Genomic DNA, 9060 nt, shown 5'->3' with positions numbered 1-9060 from the left:
AACCTGGCTCATAAAAGGGAGGAGCATCCCTGGTTGGATGTGTCTTCTTCATCCCATTTTTAAATAAATATTATAAAGGAATTAAGTAGCAAGTAAAAATTTTTTGTTTATTGCTTTTTACTTATTATTTAAAAAATAGTTGTATGGAGGCATTTCAATCCCACAAGTCATACCATGAGTTCAATTTACCTTGATTGGTGTCACCTCTTCCATTGTTCTCCATCTTTCCCCATTCCCTCCATACCCTCAAGTTGTTTATGGACTTCTATTTATTTTTGTTGTTGGCATGGGGCTTGGTCCTGTACCTGACCTTTTCTGCTTAAGTCTAGTGCTCTACCACTGAGCCACAGTTCAACTTCCGGTTTTCAGGTGGTTAATTTATGGTTAACTGGAGTTTGTTGAGTTGCTAGGATTAGAGGCATAAGCCACAAGCACCTGGCTTGTCTGTGAGTTCTTAAAGAAATTGCATTTTCAAACAATTTCCCATAGTTTTGAAAATAATGTGGGAAAAATTTTAAAATATTTTTTAAATTCCTTTCCGTGTTCTCCATTGTACAAGGTAAGTTCGCTCTCCTTCAGACCCAAGAAACCCCACAAGTAAAATAAGCACAATTTGCTGATTGAAAGATGGAGTGTTGTCACTGGCAGCACAGATCCCCTGAAAGAGGATGGGAATGAACTCAAAGATTTGAAATAAGGCTCTTGGTTCTAGGACTCCAAGTTCAGAGGAGAGGGGGCATTTAAGCTTGGAGCTGGAAGTTCTGTGGTCCATGGGTCATAATTTGCAATTGAGAATTTCATGTATTTAGTAGGTGTTTTGGGTTTCAGAGATTTCCTGTCTCAGGTGAATGACTTCTGCCTCTTAAAAAACATTAAAAAATATATTCCCCATACATCCCCTCCAGCATCTGTTGTTATTAGAGTTCTTGATTATAGCTATTCTAGCAGGGGTGAGGCAGTACCTCAATGTTGTTTTGATTTGCATTTCTTTTATGGCTAGGGAGGTTGAGCATTTCTTCATGTGTCTATTGGCCATCCTTCTTTCCTCTTCGGAGAAGTTTCTTTTTAAATCTTTAAGCTTGCTTTTTTAAAATTAACTTGGATCTGGGCTTTGGTGGCTCATGCCTATAACCCTTGCTACTCAGGAGTCTGAGATCAGAGGATGGTGGTTCAAAGCCAACCTGGGCAGAAAAGTCTGTGAGACTCTTATCTCCAATAAACCACCTAAAAACTAGAAATGGCACTGTGGCTCAAGTGGTACAGTAGTAGCCTTGAGCTGAAGAGCTGAGGGACAGTGCCCAGGCCCAGAGTTCAAGCCCCACGACTGACAAAAAAAAATTGACATGGATTTTTACTTTGTTATTTCATGATTTTTTTGGGGGGGGTCTGGTCATGGGGCCTGAACTCTGGGCCTAGGCGCTGTCCCTCAGCTCTTCAGCTCAAGGCTAGCGTTCTACCACTTGAGCCACAGCACCACTTCCCGCTTTTTTCTTTTTGCTTGAGGAATTGAACCCAGGGCCTCAGGCATGCAAGGCAAGCACTCTACCACTGAGCCACCTTCCCAGCCTCTATTTCATGATTTTTTTATGAGTGGTTGTTCAGTGAAAATGTCATTGGTGTTTATATTTTGTGTTGGTATAAAATGAGCCTACTATTGTCTTAAATTAATCAGAAAAACTCTGATTCTATGACAGCATAAATTTTCTGGGTAATGGTTAAAACCAAGTTGCCTTTCTGAAAAAAATATATTTATATCACCCCCCACAAAAGAGGAACCAAAGAAAACATATGCCAGAAACTTACTCTGTAAATCTTGATGGACTACTAGTCTGTCAGTTTGTTTTAACTTTTAATCAAAAATTAAAGTAATATTGGATAATATTAACCCATTTAAAAATATATTACCCATGCAAAAGAAAAAGGAAATCAATCTAGATGGGAAAGATTTTCCAAAATGCAAAGAAAGTCTCTGAACCTTGAAACAGACAGGGCAAAACTTTCCCTTGTATTTGGCTGTCAAATGGTGGCTTTATGGCAAAGCTGTTGTTGTTGGTGGTGTGGTATACAAAAACCTTGCACTGTTACATTTTCAAACATGTAAGCAATGTACTTCAATCAATTGTTCCCTCTCCATCACTCTACCTTACCTTCCTCCCTGCTTCCCAGTACAATTACGTAAGCTTTCTGTTTTTTTTTTTTTTAAACACATAAAAGCAACCTATGGTGACCATCTTCATCCTCTTTAGCCCTTGGCAGTACAAGTCCTCCTCTGAAAGGGGCTGCCTCGCCCCTTTCCCAACAACACAGTCTGTTTCTCTGTCTCATATTGATCAACAGCTTTCCTTGAAGTTCTTTATGCTATTTTCATATACATTTTCAGGGTATCCAGATTATTAAACTTCTTTGTTCCTGGCGCTTTGTATTTGAAGGTAGCTAGTGCCCAAATTCAGTTATCAAGAAGACACATCTCACAAAAAGCGCAAATATTAAAATTTATGTTTAAGTAATACAATTGTACTTTAATTGTTTTGGGAAATGAGAAATCTGATACTATCATGATACCTGTCTGGCAGTACTTATCAGTTATTTTTTATTTGAGCAAAATATGCACAAAACTACACAATATATAGATATATTGGGACATATCATTGGATGATACAGGACTACAAAACTGAATGGTCTATAATTTATGTACAGTGATGCAAGTTATACTTCAAGAATGTATACACATTCATTGGACATTTTACATATAAAATGCATATTTTACATGTGTGTGTGCCAGTCTTGGGACTTGAAGTCAGAGCCTAGGCACTGTCCCTGAGCTTTTAATCTCAAGGATACTGCTCCTTCTTTTGAGCCACAGTGTCACTTCTGGATTTTTGATAATTTATTGGCAAAGACTCACAGACCAGCATGCTCAGGATGGCTTAGAACCATGATCTAAATGTCTCAACTTTTGGACTAGCTAGGATTATAGGCATGAGCCACCAGTGCCTGGCTTAAAATGTATGCTTTAGAAAAATTATTGTACATGTTCTCAGATTCATGAGATCATTAAAGTAACCAGCAATTCAAATATGGAAATTAGGAACTGCTAGACTATTTGTGGGCAGAACACAAGTGGAAAGAGTAATCTGTTCTGAGGGATCTAACACATTAGTCCACTATCAACTCTCCCAGCAGTGAAAACAGAAATGAAGATACTAGATTCACGACTTGACTTCGTCTGAATCCCAGACTTATTTTATTTTGAATTGTTTTTTATTTGATGCTAAATTCTTTGATCATGTCCCAGTGAAATAATTATCCTAGAATCTGTCAGGAAATACAATACTTCTTTGTGAATATTTCTTCATACTAATTTAACAAATAGTTTTATCAGAACAATGTAAAGCCCAGTGGGGACACTTTCTACTCTCACCATCCCCATACAAACCAGCTTTTAGTCACAGCTTAAATTCATCGAGAAGCTAATTCCAACTTCTTTAGATCACTTCCCTAATTCACTTTTCCTCCCAATTCTTTCAGCAGCCTCCCGGACAATCCTCATAGATTTGTGTGTCTTCTTTATTACACACAACCTTACTATACCTAATGTCGCTGTGTTTAGCTACAAATGTAGACAACACATACAGCGCCAGTGTTTGGTTTTATTGTTAAACTCACATTCAAAGAAATTTTCATATGCAAACCAAAACAACACTGAGATTTCACCTTACCCTTGTTAAAATGGCCTGCTGTTCTCAAGAAAATAAACAGTAACAAAAGCTGGCAAGGATGCGGTCAAAAGGGAATTCTGATTCACTATTGGTGGGAATGTGAACTTGTTTAACCAATCTGGAAAGAAGTAAGAAGGGTCCTCAAAAAACTCAACATAGAACTACCCTATGACCCAGTAATTCCAATATCTATCCAATAGAACACAAAAAGAGTTATAGTAAAGCCATCAGCACAGCCATAGTCTTTGCAGCACTATTTAGGAAGATAGGGAATCAACTCAGATGCTTCTCAATGGACAAAGGGATCAAGAAAATGTGATATATATTCCACACACAATGGAATTTTACTCATCTATTAGAAAGAATGATAGTGTACCAATCACAAGGAACTGTAAGACATGAAAAAAATATTAAGTGAAGTAAGACCCCGAGAAACAAAGGTTGCCTGGTTTCCTTCAATGATGCTAGCTATGATGTGCCTAAACATACAAATAAACATATTGGATGGTGTGCAAGTGGTTACACATGAATTAACTTAAGTATAACAGACTCTATGAAGAGTTAAAGTAGTATAATATTTTTGAAAGACTTGGTCAAAGCCCAACAAAATCAACATTAAGAAATGGTTATATCTAAATCTAGGGGATGAGTTGTGAAGAGGAGAGGTATAGACAAATGTGGAGGGCAGGGGAGATAAAGTAGTCAAGAATTCACTGTATATACCACAAAATTAAGAAAAGTAAGGGAAAAGGTGGGCTGAAGGTAGATCTTGAAAGGGTGACACTAAGGTGCATTGTATTTAAACTACTTTCTTATATGGAACCTCCTTTGTATAACTATTTAAAGATAATTTAAAAAATAAAGATTAAAAACCTTTCATTACTAACCTATGTCCTATCTTCAATCATATGCTATCTTCTACTATCCTAGTCCATACACAACTCTTATTTTCAATTAAATCTTATCCATTAAGTTTACAGAGTAATCCCATGGCTTTGGTTTGCATGTTTTCTGAATTTTAAATTCCATGTTATTGTTCTTCTATCCTTACAGAGGAGTTCTAGACTTCCAGTGCTGACTAGGTTGCTCAAGCTAACCTAGATAGATCAGTATTTCTTCCACTTTTACAAACACTGGTGGGAAAATACATCAAAGAATCTGTTCAGAGGGATGGAGTAGAGTGGGAAGTACACAAGATTAAGGTCCTATAACCTGAAAATGCAACCTAGTGACAGAGTCATAATGATGCATTTATCACACACACTTCTGTACAGTTAATACTTTGACCCTTGTAAACATTATTTTTCTAAGTTTCTAATTTTCACAAGAATAGATAGGATTCTCAGCTGAAAATTGAATTTGTCATTTTTCAAAAGATGTTTCTACTAGTGAAAGTCATTCTTGGTAGTTCAGTTTTTAAAAGCAAGTATTCTACATGGGGCATTTCAAGGTTTGATACTTTTCATATTATTGCCTTGTCAGTATTCATCGGTGTCAAGGACATTTTGTCTGAATATACTGAGAATCACATACAGGTTTCTTTTCTCATGTTAACAGAACACAACAAAATACTTTGAATACTTGCTAAAGTATGTAGTTATGACAGGGAAGTTTATATCACAAAATGCCGAGCATTTTGTGAGAAAAATGGTGGGAAAAAAATTTTGAGTACAACTTCTTAATTTATTGGTTTCAAAAAGTATAGACCTTAACTAAGTTGGGTTCATTCCTGGAATGGTAAGGTAGATTAAGATACATAAGTGAATAAATTCAGTACAGAGTATAAACAGAAGATAATCATATGTTCATTTCCACTGATACGTAGAAAGCTTTCAACAAAATTTCAATTATTTTTGATTAATGCTCAGGAGAACCTAGGGAACAGTAGGAATGTTCCTCAAGGGTATGTAGGACAACAAATAGCCAACTATATAATGAAGAAGATAAGGAAAACTAAAATAATTTCACTTAAAAAGAATCCAGTTTTAGGGAGACTGGGAAGGGATGGGAAGGGGAAAATAAAAAATAAAAAAATAAAAAAAATAAAAAAAATAAAAAAATAAAAAATAAATAAAATAAAAAATAAAAAAATAAAAAATCCAGTTTTAGTTAATTAACTAATTAATAAATTTTATTTATTTTTAATTTTTGTTATTTATTTAAAGTTAATTTAAATTTTAAATTTTCTTTTTTATTTTTATATTTATTATTTATTATAGTTTTCCTTTTTATCTCCACTCTTTAAAAAAAATTTAATGCTATGTACTGCCTGTATTTACTCAAACAACTTCTTGAAATTTAATAATTTCTTATACTTGGATGTCCTTCCTGATATGATTTTCTGATACTACATGTTTTTTACCTGCTGTGTTTTTGCTTATCATTAATTTGGAGTGTTCATAGTTTTGTAATGACTAAGCTTGATTTATGATGAATTCTCTTGAGACTGAACTTAAACAATACAAATCCATTAGCATATAATTCTAAAATGTCCTTTTACAAGTTAGTCATAGAAGCACATATCCAAAAATGCATATTATTACATTGTTTTACACTATGATTCTAGATGCCACTGCTTCTTACAATGTTACATTGTTATTCATAAAGTGCTGTGGTGTTACAGTGATAATTACCTTCTTCTCACCAAAACCCTTAGAGGTTACTTAGAATTTAATTTTTCAAAATTAGGAGTAACAACACATGAAAAACTTTAGTGCTCCTTCAAAATAAAGGCAAATGATAATAGATACAGACTTCCACCAAATCTTGTCATTTTGTACAATATTTTGGTGTGTGTGTTCCTGTACAAGTTATTTGTACTTCAATTTTTAGAGTAAAATTCCTGAATGACTTACCAACAGATGAAGGGATGAATTCCATTATATCTACTAATGATAACCTGTTCTATGGCTTATTGGATGCAACTGTCCCATGAACACTGAGTTGTTTTTACCTTCTTGAGCCCATGCATGAGAGAGAAACATAAATTCCCTTCTTCAGTTGTCTCTCATTGGATTAAGGTCTAGATTTAGTTCCCTTCCAACAGCAGCCTCTCAGTCTACCAAACTTGGCAAATAGCTAATAGTCCTCCCCATTGTGACTCCATCATCTCAACCAAACTTAGTCTGTACTTCCTCCTGCCCCAAGAGTGTCACCTATGTACTACACTGCAGTAACTGTGCGATATGAATAAATTCATTTTCTCACTTCCACTCGGAGGAAGAGATCAGTTAAAAGAAGAAAAGGAAGCAGCAGCCAGGATTTCAGAGTAAACGCCATATTAACACATAGCTTCATTAAAAGCACATAAGAACTATTTTTTGTCTTAGGCCTAGCATTCTCATCTCAGGTGCAACTTTAAGTAAAAAATGAGTGATTAACGTATCAGGTGCCAGAACATAGGGATACATTTATTCTAAGGGCATTTTGAACCAAATCTAACCTTTTTAGTTTACCATAAATTCCCCACATGTCAAAATCCCAGAGGGTCTCTGGTGTAACATACACCTGAGTTTCTCTTTCTCAACTTGCTTGTTTCTTGCTTAATAAAGTTCTGCTTGGTTTTCTTACCATAACAACTTGTCCTGAACGCTCACTGTGCATTTAAATGCAAGAACTTGGGGCAAAACCTTGAGTAGATGGCTCCTGTTTCTAAGAGGAATCTTCACAGTCCCTCACATGACACACTGGCAGCTCTTTATGTTCTTCATATGCAGTATTGACATTTTCCCCTGTGTACTTTTGTTGATTAGGCTGTTCTGGTTTCGGTGTACTTCCAATACTGAATTATATTGTGGGATACTCAAAGTTCTTCATCTTCCCATGTAAATTTCAAGATCATTTAATTCTCTGAGGAATTCTCACATCACTAATCATCTGCTTCTCAGGTTCTTATGCAGATACAGTTCATACACTTCACTGTATTTGTTGCTGAAAACCTGCTGCCTACAATGACAGACAAATCTAGAAGACAGTGCTGCATGAAAAATAAAATGTAGTAAATTATTAATCATGTGCTGATCATTTTGAAGGCAGACAGTTTTAGAACACTGTTGTTTAAGCAAGCTGTATGGGTCAAATTTCACAGGCTAGTTACAAAGTTGGCCTGCTACCTAGATGTCAAAATCCCACAGGGACTCCTGTGTAACATACACCAGAGTATGTCTTTCTCTGCTTGCTTATTGTTTGCTTAATTAAGCTCTTTCCAATTTTCTTACCATAACAAGATGTCCTGAACTATCCCTGTGCATTTAAGTTCAAGGAATTGGGGCAAAACCCTGAGTGGATGGTTCCTATTTCTAAGGGGAATCCTTCACAGACCCTCACCTGCTGCAAGTGACATCTCTTTATGCTCCTCATGTGCAGTATGGACATTTTTCACCTGCAAACTTTTATTCATACTGCTGCTCTGGTGTCAGTTTACTTCCAATACTGAGCTATATTGTGGAAAACTCAAAGCACATCATCTTTCAGCATGGACTTCAAGTTCAGTCACAGCACTAATTATCTTTTGTTAGAGGTGTATGAATTACTCAGGTAAAGGTTGTATGTGCATATAAGATTGCTTGATTTGGTATGGAAATCTGTTTCCAACAAAAGCAGACAAAATCAGTAGAAGAGAGAACAGAAGAAGAAACAGTATAATAGCAAGTAATTTCATAGGTCATGTGCTGATGATTTTGAATATAGACAGTTTTAGAAGACTACTTAGCAAGTTGTATGGGTCTGTCACAATAGCTAGTTATATGGCATCTTCTGGATATCACCTGTGGTAGAGAGAAGGTTTACTATATCCCCAAAGCCCCCTTTTACAGAGATACATATTTACATAAGAAAACAGTATTTTTTAAAGTAAAAAAGTATGGGCCAGGTACTAAAGGCTCAAACCTACAATCCTACCTCCTTATGAGGTTGAGATCTGAGGATGGAAGCCAGCAGGCCAGAAATGTCCCTGTGATACTCTTCTCTCTAATAAACACTCAAAAAAGCCCAAAGTGCTGCTGGCCTTGAGCACAAAGAGGCCCAAGGATTGCCCCCAGGTCCAGAGTTCAAGCCCCAAACCCAGGAAAAAATTAAACAAACCAAGTGGAAGAAGAAAAGGAAAACCAGAGATCAAATAACCAGCAAGATTTGTTATGATTTTAAGCACACGTGAGCATGTGCACGCACACACACACACACACACACACACACACACACACAGAGTTATGTAAATGTGCATGTAACTTCTTTACATACTTTGGTGTTTAATGTATAAATACTCTCCCATACAACACACACACACACACACACACACACACACAACACACATATATAGTATGTCATAGCATGTAAATATATA

The 9060-nt window shown here is 36.0% G+C and overlaps 1 protein-coding gene across 3 annotated transcripts in view; it reads right to left on the bottom strand.

The window, feature by feature from the left end:
* The window catches only part of LOC138823026 (disintegrin and metalloproteinase domain-containing protein 25-like), a 19846-nt gene extending 12480 nt beyond the window's left edge, over positions 1-7366 (bottom strand). The window contains exon 1 of one of the 3 annotated variants that reach the window (XM_070015966.1): positions 7290-7366. The gene's annotated coding sequence lies outside the window, so the exon portion shown is untranslated. Of the gene's footprint in view, positions 1-6574; positions 6757-7289 lie in introns of those variants that run through there. The other 2 variants (XM_070015965.1, XM_070015964.1) reach the window with 2 other exon arrangements.
* Between the last annotated feature and the right edge of the window lie 1694 nt (positions 7367-9060).

Source organism: Dipodomys merriami, unplaced genomic scaffold, assembly GCF_024711535.1.
Source record: "Dipodomys merriami isolate MVZ:Mamm:240054 unplaced genomic scaffold, mDipMer1.0.p SCAF_12, whole genome shotgun sequence".
NCBI classification, from domain to species: Eukaryota; Metazoa; Chordata; class Mammalia; order Rodentia; family Heteromyidae; genus Dipodomys; species Dipodomys merriami.
The sequence above is the reverse complement of the archived record's forward strand: the minus strand, read 5'-3'. Positions and strand labels throughout refer to the sequence as shown.